Raw genomic sequence first — 15,345 nt, 5'->3', positions numbered from 1 at the left:
CAGTGAGTGACTCACAAGGCTCCGGTCTCTTGTAGTTGTGTGCATGTAAACAAACACCATGTGACATGTGACTGGGGACTACCATAAGATTCATAATAATATGACTGCTGAAATGAGGAACGCAATGTTCTTTATCTCCTAAGGTATTTCAAAAGTTGACAGCAGGTATTTACTTAAAAAGTACCTACATGTATTGTAATTTTTTTTTTTTAAACTTCAAATAGTATTGGCGGTATTGAAAAACCATCTCGTGGCTTTTTCCAAATACCCCGGTATACGGTATATACAATATACCGCCCAAGCCTAGTTAACAATAAAATACATCTTAAATGGAAGGGATTATTTGTCTTCTGCTTCTTAGCTAAAACAAACTCAAGACAATGCATGCACACACTCCTGTTGAAATAATATGCATTCACCTGGATTGTGAATAGACCTAGACTACATCTTTATTTACCCAGTTTATCAATAGAGATGTACCATACAAAATCAATTATTACCATTGTAGTTTTGAAATTGGATTGGTAAAAAGTCATATTTATTGAATGATTGTATAATTGATTCATTAATGCATAGCTGTCAAAAAGAATTTGGCATAGAAATGTTGAAATCGAATGATATTGAACTCAAAAGATACCCAACAATTGAACAGAGCAGTAGCTGTGTTTATCTGTCTGGATCAAATGCCATTCTGTGACTTTGGCTAATATGCCTCCTTTTTTTCATTGTTGTATCGTGATGGTATGAAGTATCGTGATACTAAACCTGATATCGGTGTTAGTCAAAATTCTGGTATCATGACAACACTAGTTCCTATGGGGCCCATTTCTGTCTGGAGGCTCTGTCGGGCCCATAAGTCAACTGTGTGGGCGTATCGTTGGACCGGCTGCTGATTTGCCCTGACGTCTCTCTCGCTCTCTCCTTTTCTACCGCTCTCTCTCTGCTTCTCTCGCTCCCTCTCTTTCTCACACACTATCTTAGGGCATACCTAGGTCAACTTGTCTAGGCGAGAGGAGGTTGGCATGTTGAAAATCTGAAGAGCCTCTAGATATCTCTAGTCAGGCATTAGATTGGACTGGTGGTGAGAGAGGTGGATTGTTCACATGAAGCAGGGTTATGCTGTTCATTTATCTCACAATTCTTTGGGATGGGGTAAGAAGTGTCTGTAGAAAACAAGCTGCTTTGCCCTGAAGCACTTCACAGTCCTTCAGTCAAGCATGGTCAAAGCAATGCATCTCTCTCTCTCTTTTCTCTCTCGCTCTCACTTAAATTCTAATTCAATATGCTTTATATATGAATGACAAGGTCAATGTTGCCAAAGCAAAGTGATATACATAACAATTTGATGAATAGAAGCTATAATAATACATAAATAAATATATATATACAGTACCAGTCAAAAGTTTGGACACACCTACTCATTCCAGAGTTTTTCATTATTTTTACTATTTTCTACATTGTAGAATAATAGTGAAGACATCAAAACTATGAAATAACATATATGGAATCATGTGGTAACCAAAAAAGTGTTAAACATATCAGTATATTTTATATTTGAGATTCTTTAAAGTAGGCACCCTTTGCCTTGATGATGGCTTTGCACACTCTTGGCATTCTCTCAACCAGTTCCAGCTTTATTTTAATGTTCATGAAATAATTAGCCATTTTATATTTGGCTTTGTATTCAGAATCTTCAAGTATTTAATTAAAAAGGTTTGTCAAAGACTTTCAAACCTGGTCCACAGAAATCTTGAATTTATTCTTCACTGTTCTGGTATTTTAGACTGTAATCCCACCCATTGTTGAACATGCTTTTTTTGGCAAACATCTGAATAGTCCTAGAGTGTTATGAGTAGGCAATTCGGTCACAACACAGATCTGAAATGCTCTTAAAACCCCGGACCTGCTTGGCTGACCTCCTGCCCAGTCTGCCCACAGCAAAACATGCTTTGGTCTTATAGCGAGGGAGGAGTGGTCGGGTTTTGAGATTTAATCACATTTTTGGTTTTCTGTGGTGATCTGAACCACAATGGGCACACTTAGGACCCAGAACAAGGGCCGGATTCAGTTAAACTATAAACGTCCTGCCCCAGGCTAATTCCCAATGACAGATCCTTTGTTGATGGGCAAGCTACTTTAAGAGGGAAACAAGAAACCCCCTACTGACAAGGTAACAAGCCATGACATGAGAAATGGTTTCTTTGGAAAAGGGTTTAAATTGACCCAGGAACAGATTTAAGGGGAAAAACAAGGACTTTGTGGTAGTGGAAGTAAGTTTCCTAAAGTCATGACAATAGCTCATTTCTCCTGCTATAGGTTTGCTGTGTCTCCCCTTAACCTCTAAAACTGGGGGGAGTTGAGGTTGAGGTTAGTTCAACTGTTAGCACAGAACACAAGGGCATGGTTTTGATAAATCTCAGCTGACCTCAAAGGCTCTGGTTTGTGTCTTGGGGCACAGGTTGCCAAGCCCTACTGTTCAGGGAGTACACGTTCAGCTGCCCCGCACCCTTCTCCCCAGTACAATGTTTTTTTAAATCATCTCTCTCTGTACTCTACCACTTTGGTTATTCCGGCTGTGGTGTTTTCTGATTGCAGAGGATGTATTTTGGCCTCCACAACTTCCCAGCAGCTTTCCATTTTAGATTGCATACCAACCAATGGGCTAATTTTCAAAGGCCTTATCTGAAGCATGGCTCCACCCTGAACAATGATGACACTATCAGTGTCACCCAAATGTGTTCAGAATGCCCTTTTCCAACATTTCCTCTTTGTAGGAAGAGACCATGACATATTGGCTGGCTTCAACTCTTAACAACCGTGGGTTGGGGCCAACCGCCTGATATCCGAGTCTGGCCGGGGTGCCCTGCTCAGAGAATGATTTCCCCTTGCGCTCAGTAAGCGTGTTGTGTTGAGCTGCGTTCGAGGGAGCAGCTCTGCTGAAAGCCTGTGCTAAACACAATCAGGAAGTCGACGGGGGAGGCAGCGTGTTTTTGGCAGGGCAAAGGCAAACGCCACGGCACATTTGAAAGACCCTCTGGAAACTTCAAACGTCGGCGGCCCTGCCCCCCTGACACCAGATGGCAGTTAGATGCATTTCACTTGGCCCGGGCCGCGCATGGAAAGAGGCCTCTGTCTTTGTGTGTATTGTTAACTAGCGGCGGTTTAGCCAGGAAAAGCGGCCCATGCTGTATAAAACAGATCTGGTTCACTTTGGAAAGACATAGTCGATTGGATTCCAACACAAATGTAACTGATCCAAAAGATACACTGATCTGCCGATTGCCCCAGTTCCCCCTCATTCTCTTCAAAACATGAAGACGTTCTGCCTTTTTGGCTGATATGTAGCTGTGCTCCTGGGGGGGGCTACTCTCAATATAGGAACTAGTGGTCTGCGGGTCAGCTGTTTGTGCATCCGCACCCACCCGCAATTGCTAATAACCCATCCGCAACCTCCTGACTGTATGTGATAAAGTGGAAACCTGAGGCCCGTTCCCAACCTACAAATATAGAAAATGTGCTATAGGCTACAGTCAAAGACTGCAGAATGTTTTTTTGACGGTGTGCTTTTTTTTGTTGCCTTTAGATATGTTTCTGATTATAATTTCCGACATTTTGGTAGGATATTTGTTAGTCAACTTAATTAAATATAATTAAATACATGTAGCTTCACTTTTGTCATATGTTTCCCCAGAAGACAAAAACATTTTTTTTAATGAATAATGTAATAGATCGATAGAATGAATGCTTCAATCTATAGTAGTTGACATCGGTAAAGTTTTCTATGTCATCTTTCACGGAGCAAAACTTTTAGGGACTGGGGAGAAAATACAATAAAAAAACGGGAAAGCTTTTCAGTGCAAATTGTCAAAACGACATCAGGTTGACCGGTTGTAAAGAAAAAGAAAGCTGCAAAAACAACCCAAGGTGTTTCTGATAAGATTTCAGTTCGGCTTCGATGCATATTTAATGTGGTGGAAATACCGTCAGCTATTATGATAAAGACAGCACCTTTCAGCATTGCGTTCTCTCAAGATACAGAAAGAAAGAAATCATATTTCTCCAGTCCTGTTCTTGTCCAAGTTTTACCTACATTTGGTGTATAATTTTACTGCAAGAAATGCTTAATTCTGTAGGAGTTATTATTAAAGCTATGTGAGAGGTTATAAACCTAGTCAGTGTCCAGATTTCAGTTTCCATTGAACCCATCTAAATAGTAGGCTACAGTTCCCATGACGTGTCATAGGCCTATAGTATTTGAAGTCTCATCTTGTGACTGTCAAATTTGTATCGCACCTCACAATCATCACACATATCACACACGATTCGCTGTGTAGGCTATTTGGTGCATGTAGAGTTAAGCCCTAAAGTTTCGGTTCATGTACGAATACCAGATAGCCTAAAATAATGAAAGAAAAACCTTAATTAATTATACATTGATGGATTATTTTTAAGGTATTGTTTCTCTTTCTTCAACCCGCCTGCCAGCCACACTTCCCGCCCTTCAGCAACACAATATTTAATGACCCTAAACCCGTCCGCCACAGATACGTCCGCCCCAGGAATTATGGGTTATGAGTCAACCCGCACAGCACTAATAGGAACTCATTCACCTACATCTTTGCAACTGACCTAATGCAATCCATGAAGGGCCGAACTGACGGAAAAAAGCAAGACAGGGAGTCCATTCAGGGGCAGAATTTCCCACTTCTGAACTCAGTGTTTACCTGGACTATGGTTCCTAAAGGCGTCTGTCTTTTTAGTAGGACGATGGTAAAAGTGACCACTGCTGGGCTGGTATATAAACAACCTTGGAGGAATCTGACTCCAACTACAACAGGGCTACTGAAAACCTCTTAATGAGTTAGGATAAGGATAAATGTGGAGGTGCCGCCTCTTAGCATGCTCAAGCACTCTCTAATGCTTGCTCTGTTTTCTTTACTTTTGTTCCTCACAGGTAATCAGTCAGTTGGGAGGAAGAATTCAGCCCATACCTCTTAAATTCAGAACCATTCAGAATCCTGTCCTGTCCTCTGATTTGGGATTCCTACTGGATGTTCACTCTGTACCGATTGGCTTATCGAATCCCGCCGCCGTTGTTGGACGATTCAGAAGCTGAGGTAAGTAATTCTTTGTCCTTGAAGGAATAGAGAATGACAGTGAGAATGCTAATGTGACATAGTGAAGGAAATCTGAGGAGATGCTGAAAAAAATAGTCCTACTAGTGGAGACTTGAGGCTTAGTGTACTTTTAGAGTCCTCTGGGGGGTTTCTTTGTACAAATGTGCCCTGTGGCAGCCAGATTAATCGGTCCAAGTACGAAGCTGGCCTATTTGTTTGATGCGGCCACCCAATAACTTGTGTTTTGATAAAAATGCTTGTCTCAACAAGCCTCTTTTCTCCTGTAATTGGGTTGAACTTGTGCTGCATCTCTGAGGTTGCCTCAGGGCGCAACGGGGATCCCATGGGAAAGGCTCTGACCTGTTTTGAGTGAGCATTGGAACACATCCAGCAACATTTGTTTGTTAAGCAAGGGACCCTTATCTAGGGCATCGGATTTCAAATCAAATTTTTTTGCACATTTTTGTTTTTCTGCTGTCGGGCCATTTTCCTGAGTTGAACTGTGTTAGCCATGTGAAGTGCCTCTCAGGTGCAGAGTGTAGTCACATCAAGTCAAGCAACAATTCCCATATTGCAACCATAAACTGTTCCAAATCTGTTACGGGTCATTCATTTTCAATAACTTTGACCGCACCCCTTTAGATTTGAACGAAACCTTCCATACGTTTGCCCATGGTGGAAGTGGTCAGAAAGTTACTTTTTGGACCTGAATGCCAAAACATTTAGAAGATAGAGGTGCTCAAAGTTGAGCCATTTAGCATAACCTACCCTACCATGAGACATCCATGTCTTCGTCACTGGAAAATATAAACGGTTGAGTCGGGCTGGTATTGGTATTGATGCACGGATCGGTTTGGGGTTTTACTTTACCTTCTATAACAGTATTTGAGTGTTTGGTTTGTTAAATGTGATAGGCTGTGTTTAACGTCCATTTTTATAGTTTACTTCGCTACTTGAGTCATCTCTCCGCTTTCTCTCTCCATGCCGCTTTCAACACAGACCTAGCCCCGCCCCCTTTCACTCAAGGAGCGCATTTGTTGTTCCTCTACCATGAGACACTTGCGTCCAGTCTGCATGGTCAATGCAGCACATGCAACAATGTTGATGACAACAATGCTGTTTTCTCTTTGCTTCTTAATATAATTCCATTTGCGTTCTATAATTGCATTATTAGTTTGTTTCTTACATCTGCAAACAGCTGGTTTTTATTTTCTTACCAAGTTGGGCCTAAATCGTGTTTGTAATACTAATCGCTAGTTAATTGGCTAGCTAATAAATCTACTGAATCAGAGCAAACATAATTAGCTATACAGCTTCTTAATACCAGTGATGGTGTAGACCTAAATCAGCATGTCGTTTGTGCAACAGTATCTTCAGAATCAAAGAGGAATACATGAAGCATGAATATGAAAGCTACATGAAGTAGCTAAGAGAAAACATTCAATGTACCCAAAGATTATAGGGTCTCCTAGGAAACACTTATCAACACTTTGGTTCCTACCCTGTCACAATAACTCTTCCCTGGCATTTTAATTAATTATCATGTCAAACAGCTGTATAGCTAATTATGTTTGCTCTGATTCAGTACATTTATTAGCTAGCCAATTAACTAGCGATTAGTATTAGTAACACGATTTAGGCCCAACTTGCTAAGAAAATAAAAACTAGCTGTGCCCGCTATTAAATTCTAACTGTAGAATTAGAAGAATCATTCTATATGACTCCAACAGTTCACCCAATTGTTTTGCTTTAAATCGCAAGTCAAATCGCAATTACAATATTTAGTTAAAAATATGGCCTAGATTGTTTGCCAATACCTCGTGCAGACCTATGTGGCAGTGTGGAAATGCTTTTTAATGAGTACAGAAATTGATGAAAATGCTGAAAATGACTTTTGGTTGAAGTTGAACAACTAGAATGGAGGAAGACCCATTGAAATCACCCTAGGGTCACACACTACTCATTAAGAATTTTTTTTATTTCTATTATTAAAAAACGTCAAATACCGTCATACTGTCCATTTTTGTTTAAATACTGTGATATGATATCGGAGTTTACGCGCATTTAGAAAGGAATTATTTTCTTTTCTCACTGGTTATTAAAAAAAGTATTTGCAAGACATTATTAAATAGTTTGACAACCCTGTTAAATGATATCACCCAACCCTACGGTTAAGTTTTATATCATTTAACAGGGTTGTCAAACTATTTAATAATGTCTTGCAAATACTTTCAAAAATAAAAAGTGAGGGAAAAAAAAGATCCTTTCTAAATACTCTCCAATGTTTTTCATTTCCGCTTATGTTGTAGTTTAGACCCTATTTTACATAATCTGATGTGTTTGTGTTGTGCAATCATAGAAATATAATTCATAGAATGGACATATCCCTTCAGACCACTGCAATTTAGCTGGTACATCTTTTACATTTTAATTTAATTGAAATGTTCACTTTCAGTTACTCCACAAAGATGGCTGCTGGTCCACCCACCGTTAAATGTCAATTTAAATGGGAATGTCTATTGTATTATCTATATTACTATGATTTTAATAGGAAGATTGACAGTATAATTTTAAAGAACTAATGTTCCCATTTGTCAACATTCTCTGGTTTGTGGACCTCCAACCATCTTTGTGCTACCATTTGAAAGAGAGTACATTTATCAGCCAAAACATGACACCCACCCTACCCTGTTTTCAATAGCATGCTCTCTCTTAACCAGGCTGTATCACATCCGGCCGTGATTGGGAGTTCCATAGGGCGGCGCAGGTTTGTCCGGGATAGGCCATCATTGTAAATAAGAATTTGTTCTTAACTGACTTGCCTAGTTAAATAAAGGTTAAATAAAAATAAATACAATTAACTGATGGTGGCACAACATAAAAACATCAAAAGATGTAAAATCGGGTCTAAACTACAACATATGCAAAAATGCTGAATAATCTGAGTTTATGCGTTTTAAGAAAATGTACATTGAAGGTAAAAAAATGTCAATTTTTTAGTAAAACACTTTTTTAAAGAAATTATAAAAAGTTTGACAACCCTGTTTGTCAGCTTTTAAATGACATCAAACTCAACCGTTTATATTTTCCAATGATGAAGACATGGATGTCTCATGGTAGGATAAGGTGTGCGAAATGGCTCAACTTTGAGCTCCTCTATCTCCTAAATGTTTTGGCATTCAGGTCCAAAAAGTTACTTTCTGACTACTTCTATCATCGGCAAATATTTATAGAAGCTTTCATTTAAATCAAAAGGGGTGTGGTTAAAAAGTGATTGAAATCAAATGGAACGTTCCTTACTGCAAACCTTTTTGGTTGAATTCAGATTATTCCGAATGTACGAATTGTAGAATGTAGGCCTAATTGCTGTACAATTTATGATAATGGTTAAATAACATAGGAACCAAACTGTCAGGGATCCTTTTTAACGGATTCTTTTGAATCTAACTTGCCTGACTAGATGTCTTTTAGACCCATTATTTGTGCCGTTTTGTAGATGTTCTCTTTTCTAGCAGCTCCACAGGTAACGCGCCATTTCCTAATTTCCTCTCACAGATGAAAGGGCTGAAGCATTGTGGCTTTATGCTGTGCAGCCATTATCGTCTGGAACCATTACTGTCAATCGCTGCTGCCTATTTTACAGTTATTAGCACAAAATGTTCCTTTCTCCATGTGCATTACTTTCCTAATGGGATTTGGATGACTGCACACTTCAGGATGTCCTAGAATTTATTCAGTGAATTTCAGGTTTACCTCAGATACTCTACATCATTTTAGCGACAACTCAGGACAAAACAAAATAGTCTGATATTTTACATTTCAGGTAAAAGTATTCATAAAATTGAATACATGAAATTGAATACATTGCAGGCATTAAGTGCCCTATCTATTGGCCTGTAGGTCAAAATAGTGCTAGCTTTTGTGCTTCAGATGCATTTTTATAGGGAAAGGCATACCTAAGAACATGCTGCTGATATCACAGCTTAGAGACTGACAGAGGAAGGTGAAGATTGGGGGACCAATGACTGTCTGTATAGACAAATGGATGGACAAAGCCATCGATCACGTGACACCATTCATTCCTGCGTGACGACTCAACAGCGCATTGCAGCCAAATGAAGTCGAGTTTGTGGTACCATGATTGTCTTCAGATTTTTTTTATTTACACGAAGATTGACCACGAAGATTGCAATTTTTTCATTCACTATAATGGGAATCCTGTTATCTGCTAACAATGCCTGCAGTACCGTGGTCGGTCTTGAACTGCCGTGGCTTCAATGAGAGTGGAAGTCATCCTCCCCTGGAGGGACAGTTCAAATCCATTGACCTTTGACCTCATGTCGCTAATTTCTTCTCCCCTTCTGCTCAGCGCCTAGCTCTCGTAACGGACAAGCAGGGAGTGGTGGGTTAAGGGTCGTACGCTTTGTTGATATTTTCAGACTAGTCATATCCATAAAAAATGTGGGGGTGAAAAGTTAGTCCTGCCCGCTGTGAGCTAATCTGATTTAGCGGGGTCGAGGGAAGAAGGATCGAGGGGAGACGTGGGAGAGGGGAGGCGCAGAGGGAGAGGCATCAGCTGCATAATTGGGGTCAGTTGATGCTCACAGGGAAACGGAGACGAACGCTGCTAAGCCTTTTGAACTCCAGTCAGGGGTAGATAGGCCTAATACGCCTCGGTTAGACGGCCATTTTGACCATTACTCAGTGGAGATAGAAGAAACCATTAACCTCACTTCAGAACTGAGATGTGTTGTTGCTTGGGAGTCTTCAAATGTCAGTCAACTTATGTCGGTCCACAACTCTTTAATTTGGCTTTTTGCGCATTAAGTGCATCCTTGTTATTTATTTTCCAAGACTTTTGAAGGGTGTCCATTGAGTGACTAGTTGGTAAGATATAGCTCACTCACAAATGAGTATTTGTAGTGGAAATGCAACAAAGAATCCTTCTGTGTTGTTTCTCTCAGAAATGACTGTTGTGTTTAGATGGGTTGGAAGTATAATTAAGGTCATGTCGGGGAGAGGTTGGTGTCCATGGCAACAAGCCTCTTATACCATGTCATGTGACCTCTCACCTGTGTGAGAAGGGGCTTTGGGGAATTGTGAACCACAGGGGTGGGGAGTCAGAGGGGACATTACACTTATTATAATGTTGTATGGGTTTAACCGCAAGTAGTCAAGTTGTTTCCGGTATGCCGTCTCATACTTCCATATCAATCTACCAATCCTCTTTGGTAAAAGTATATGTATTATCAGAGGAAGCCATCAACCACCCATTGTCTCCATGTTGTTTTCGCCAAACCTTTTGAAAGCACATGGTGGGTAAAGGCCTGATCTAAAAGTCTTTAATGGTGGAAGTCGGGAAGAGGAGGGGGTTAAGCTGACCGGTCTGGCTCCCTGGGCGGGGCTTGACTTGGGGGAGATAGAAGCTTGAGCTGCTCAGTCCAGTTGTCAGGGTGGGTCTACTTCTGTCTGTGGATTAAACCGGATCAGATCAGTACCCCCCTGTAAAGTGCTCAAAGCCCCACCTCCTTGAGCCCAGAACGGCAGATGGACTGTTGCCATGTGAAGGTATTTCCCCTAATTTAAACGGACACTGTCAAGTTGTGGTGGCATAGACAATGGGGTGATGGTGTACTTGTCCTGGATTGGCCTGATTTTAGCCTTTCTTGCAGACTGCCCTGTTTGGTGGCATTAAGTAAGTGGGCTAGGGAGGGATACACAGGGATACACATGTTCTGAGGTATATATATAAAGGTCAAAGGTATGTGACCAGATCATTGACCAGTTTGAGGGTGTTCTAGAAAGTTAGGTTCGGGTAAAACTTACACTTTTGAACACCTTATTTCTTTAATTTGCCAAAAAAGAAGGCAAACAAGTCTTTGATCCTCCTACAAACCATTTTTACGAAGAATTCTCCATTCCTTAAAGCTAGAGCCCTTGATATTAAACGTCAAGGGATTTTTAAATCTATTGGGGGAAAAAAATAGACAAACATTGGCAGTAGAATGGCCTTACTGAAGAGCTCAGTGACTTTCAATGTGGCACCGTCATAGACTGTTCATCAAGTTTCTGCCCTGCTAGAGCTGCCACAGTCAACTGTAAGTGCTGTTATTGTGAAATGGAAACGTCTAGGAGCTACAATTGCTCAGCCGCGAAGTGGTAGGCCACACAAGCTCACAGAACGAAACCGCCGAGTGCTGAAGCACGTAGTGTGTAAAAAGCATCTGTCCACTGTTGCAACACTCACTCCCGAGTTTCAAACTGCCTCTGGAAGAAACGTCAGCACGAGAACTGTTCGTTGGGAGCTTCATGAAATGGGTTTCCATGGCCGGGCAGCCACACACAAGCCTATCACCGTGTTATGCCAGATACTGTATCAAGCACCAGAGAGTGCCAGATAGAACTTTTCCCTCTCCAAACGTAGCTTAGACCTTTTTGATCCTGTGAACCTTAGAGGACATGGGGCTTTTTACTTTGGAGTTTTGGGATGACATTTTGACAGTGCAGAAAAGCAGCGCATATATCAAACTGCACATGTTGCATTCATTAAAAGAAAAATCTCTCAGTTGTTCAACCTGTAAGCTTTTACTCAATTCTTTTGGATTGTACTATTAGCTTGAACCAATCTCCATCTCATCAGACTCCTCAGACATCTCAAGTTTCCCTGGTTTGCCATGGCAATGCACCATGACCTCTAACCTATAGTCCTTGCAGCCTCACCATCCTTATTCTCCCTACAGGGTTTTCCCAGACATTTGACATTAGTTCTGGTAGTGTTCTCCTCCAATCAAGTAGAGCATGACTGATACAAGACGATGCACTGATTTACGTCACCAGCGTAACTTATTGTGCAACCCTTTTTTTTATGTATCCCTTTTTGGTTCGTGACCAAATATCCTCCGGGAATCTCTGCACTGACACCTGATGCTGTGTCATCTCTGCCAAGATGTGCCAAGAGTCACTCTCATGATTAAAACGTACCAGCAGTGCACTGGCTAAGGCAACGCCTATCCAATATTTACACAATTAACATGATTGGATAAGCAGGTTTGGATCATGGCACAAAATGGCTGACCTCCGAACCTTGACTCGTGAATATACATTTTTTGCTCTTGAACATTGCCCAATGCCCACCCAAGAAATATCATGGGTCTGCCGAGTGGCTGAATTTGATAAAGCTTCTCAATTTAGCGTATGCAAATACACAACATTAAGCAGTTGACTAAGACAAATTTTGACTTCCAAGATTTCCAAGAAAAGCGGGTTCAAGGACAGCCCTACTCTATTACCTGATCTCAGACCTATTGTCCATCTTCCCTAGCTATTCATTGAAGTTATTTTAATGAAATACAGCTATTCTGTTTCCTGAGCACAAGAGATTGCATGTTCATTAAAGAAATCCTGATTAGAATGAAAGAGTGATTACGGTGTGGCAGCCATTACTCCCCACGTGAAGGCTACCGCTTGCTCATTTGTCTAATGGAAGACGACTTAGAGCTCCCTCAAAAGCCATTCATTAGCTTAAGTGGACCCTCAGGGTTCCGGACTCTTTTCCTTTCCACCCCTTCCTCCAGGAACGTAGGTGACCACATTGCTCGCTGTCTGCTTGTGCTCCTTTGGCTATAATGTTAATAGTTAGGAAGGTGTAGATTGGAGTTGTGTTTTGGCTCCTTAGACTGTAGGTGCACACAGGCGTGTATAGAGAGAGACACACTTATAAGGGATTTGACTTATTGTATTGTCCTTAACACAAGACAATTGACATTTACAATGACTGAGCTTATTAAAAGGAGTTTCAAAGGACTTTCTCTCAGTATGTCCCATGTGATGATAGCAGCAAGCAAATGTGAGATACTGTGCCATATCTTTTGGGTTAATTCATAACTAAACATCCCTTATCTGTGTCCTAAGGGCCACCACTTTATGGGGTTCATTCCTCAAAGTGTCTCCATGAACAAAGCTTCAACAGATGAGGGTTGGAATGCAATTAGCGAAATAATGACCTTACAAATAGAGATGGCAAGCTTTCCTGGGGATATTCCTCAAGCTAATTGACATTCAAGGCAGAAATGAGGGTCTCCTACTTTCCCTTTCTTCTGCATGCACACACAATCCCATTGGCTACCATTTTTTGCTGTCACATATCATATTCCCATGTCTCAAGGACATAATGCCCCTCAAAAGAAGTGTATTGCCTGTGTGTATCTTTCATTTACAATCCACTCGTGTACGCACAGACATGCGCAGGTCGGACGTGCGCGCACACACACACACACACACACACACACACACACACACACACACACACACACACACACACACACACACACACACACACACACACACACATACACACACAGAGCCAATTGTTTTGCAACAAGGACATGTTGGTTCTGCTACAGTCCCGGTTTGACTGTACAGTTTTAGCCACCCTGTTTGCAGTGTTAAACTGTGGAGCATTGTTATTAAACACCCACAGTCACCTATTCTACAGCATTGGGGAACCTGTGCTGTTCACTCCCTATGCATGTGGCTGGGAGACATAAATCTTCATCTTCCCTTACAGTGGGGCCAGCTCCCCTCCCTCTGTGCGTGTCTGTCTGTTTCTCTGATGCGTGCGTGTGTGTGTGTGTGTGTGTGTGTGTGTGTGTGTCACTATATGTCTGAATGATTCTGCTTTGAAGTGAATGTCTGCACCTTTGCGAGTGGAGCTGAGAGGACAGACCGGAGGCAAAGCCAGGGAGGAGGGGCAGGTAGAGAGGAAGGGGGTGGTGTGGTGTGGGGTTTACTGGGTTGAGCAGAACTCAGCAAGAACCCGTTTGTCCTCGTCAACTCCAAAGATTGTCCCTGTACCCCCCACTCCCCCCACCTCCCGTTTTCACCTGTTCACTGCCTCTTTTCAGAGAGTACCTCTTCCCTGCTCCTTCTCCTGCTCCCCTGTCTCATTCTTCTCTATTTCATCATCCCCCTCTCTCACCGGAGGGGCCTCTTTAGCTCTCCTTTCTTCCCTCCTTTCGCACGTGATGTCTGTTCTCCTTCTAAAAAGAACGCCTCTTCCTTGGCCTTTTCGCTTCTCTTCAGCTTTGGGTGCATTCTTGATATTTGCTCTCTCTCTCGCTTGCTCTCACTCCCTCGCTCTTTCCGTCCTTAACGGGCTTTCTCCTCTCTTTTGCTGATCTCCTCTTTCTGCTCTCCCTTTCTTTTTGTCCTACCTCTTCATTCTCTCCCTCTCTCTTCTCCTCTTTCCCCGCTCTACATGTGGCCCGACCTGTCTGACAGCCCCTCCCATGGTGACAGGTGTGACAGTAGATGACAGGTGTGATATTGACTGTCTTGTTTTTAACTACCTCTTATCTTATCACGGCCACACCTGTCGATGTTTTTTAGGTATTGTTAATTCTGTCTTATCGTCTACAGGTAGGAGGACATCTCGTCTTACCCTGAACCAAGTCCTCACAAAAACTCACATGTGAATGCACACATTTACTGTACAGTATGTACTGTACATACCGTAATTTCCGGACTATAAGCCGCAACATTTTTCTCACGCTTTGAACCTCGCGGCTTAAACAATGACGCGGCTAATAAATGGATTTTTCCCGCTTTCAAATTTTTTCTTACAAGCCGTGTTTCGTTAAAGCCTGTGTAAAGTTCATTTGTTCCAATGTACCGGTAGGCACCTGCGGCTTATAGACATGTGCGGCTTATTTATGTTCAAAATAATATATATTTTTTAATTCAGTGGGTGCGGCTTATATTCAGGTGCGCTCAATAGTCCGGAAATTACGGTACTTGGAGTGGATATTAGCTTCACGTAACAACATGAGCCTACACAATCATCACATGCATCACATCAGACATCTCAACAAGGATGTGCACAAGGATGTCAGAGTGAACCAGCACGGTACGCTGTCTGTAATACGATCCTGATAAGTTGATACAACCCAGGAATCCTGAGGCAGGCGTCACACTGGGGTTGCATAGCTGGATTCCGGACACTGTGTGCTGCTCTGCGCTATGGTAGAGATTAGAGAAGAAGAGAAGAACTAGGACAAGTCTTCAAAAAGCATCTATGAGCAAGTGTGTTGATCTAGGACCTGCTCCCTCTGAAAGGTATAACTGATCCCTCCTACTCCGAGAACCTTTGTAAGGCTGACTGGTATTGACAAATATCCATACTTAAAAAAAAGTTTTTTGTTGTTGTTGAAGTTTTAGAGCATTATATGAC

General features: G+C 41.7%; 1 protein-coding gene across 3 annotated transcripts in view; it reads left to right on the top strand.

Moving 5' to 3' along the window:
* The window catches only part of LOC106569916 (semaphorin-6D), a 128,774-nt gene that overhangs the window by 18,264 nt on the left and 95,165 nt on the right, over positions 1–15,345 (top strand). For all 3 annotated transcript variants that reach the window (XM_045694702.2, XM_014141649.3, XM_014141648.3), the window contains one exon: positions 4,955–5,117. The gene's annotated coding sequence lies outside the window, so the exon portion shown is untranslated. The remainder of the gene's footprint in view (positions 1–4,954; positions 5,118–15,345) is intronic.

The sequence above is a fragment of the Salmo salar genome, chromosome 14, assembly GCF_965601325.2.
Source record: "Salmo salar chromosome 14, fSalSal1, whole genome shotgun sequence".
Classification (NCBI taxonomy): Eukaryota; Metazoa; Chordata; class Actinopteri; order Salmoniformes; family Salmonidae; genus Salmo; species Salmo salar.
This window is presented reverse-complemented; position numbering and strand designations above follow the sequence as displayed.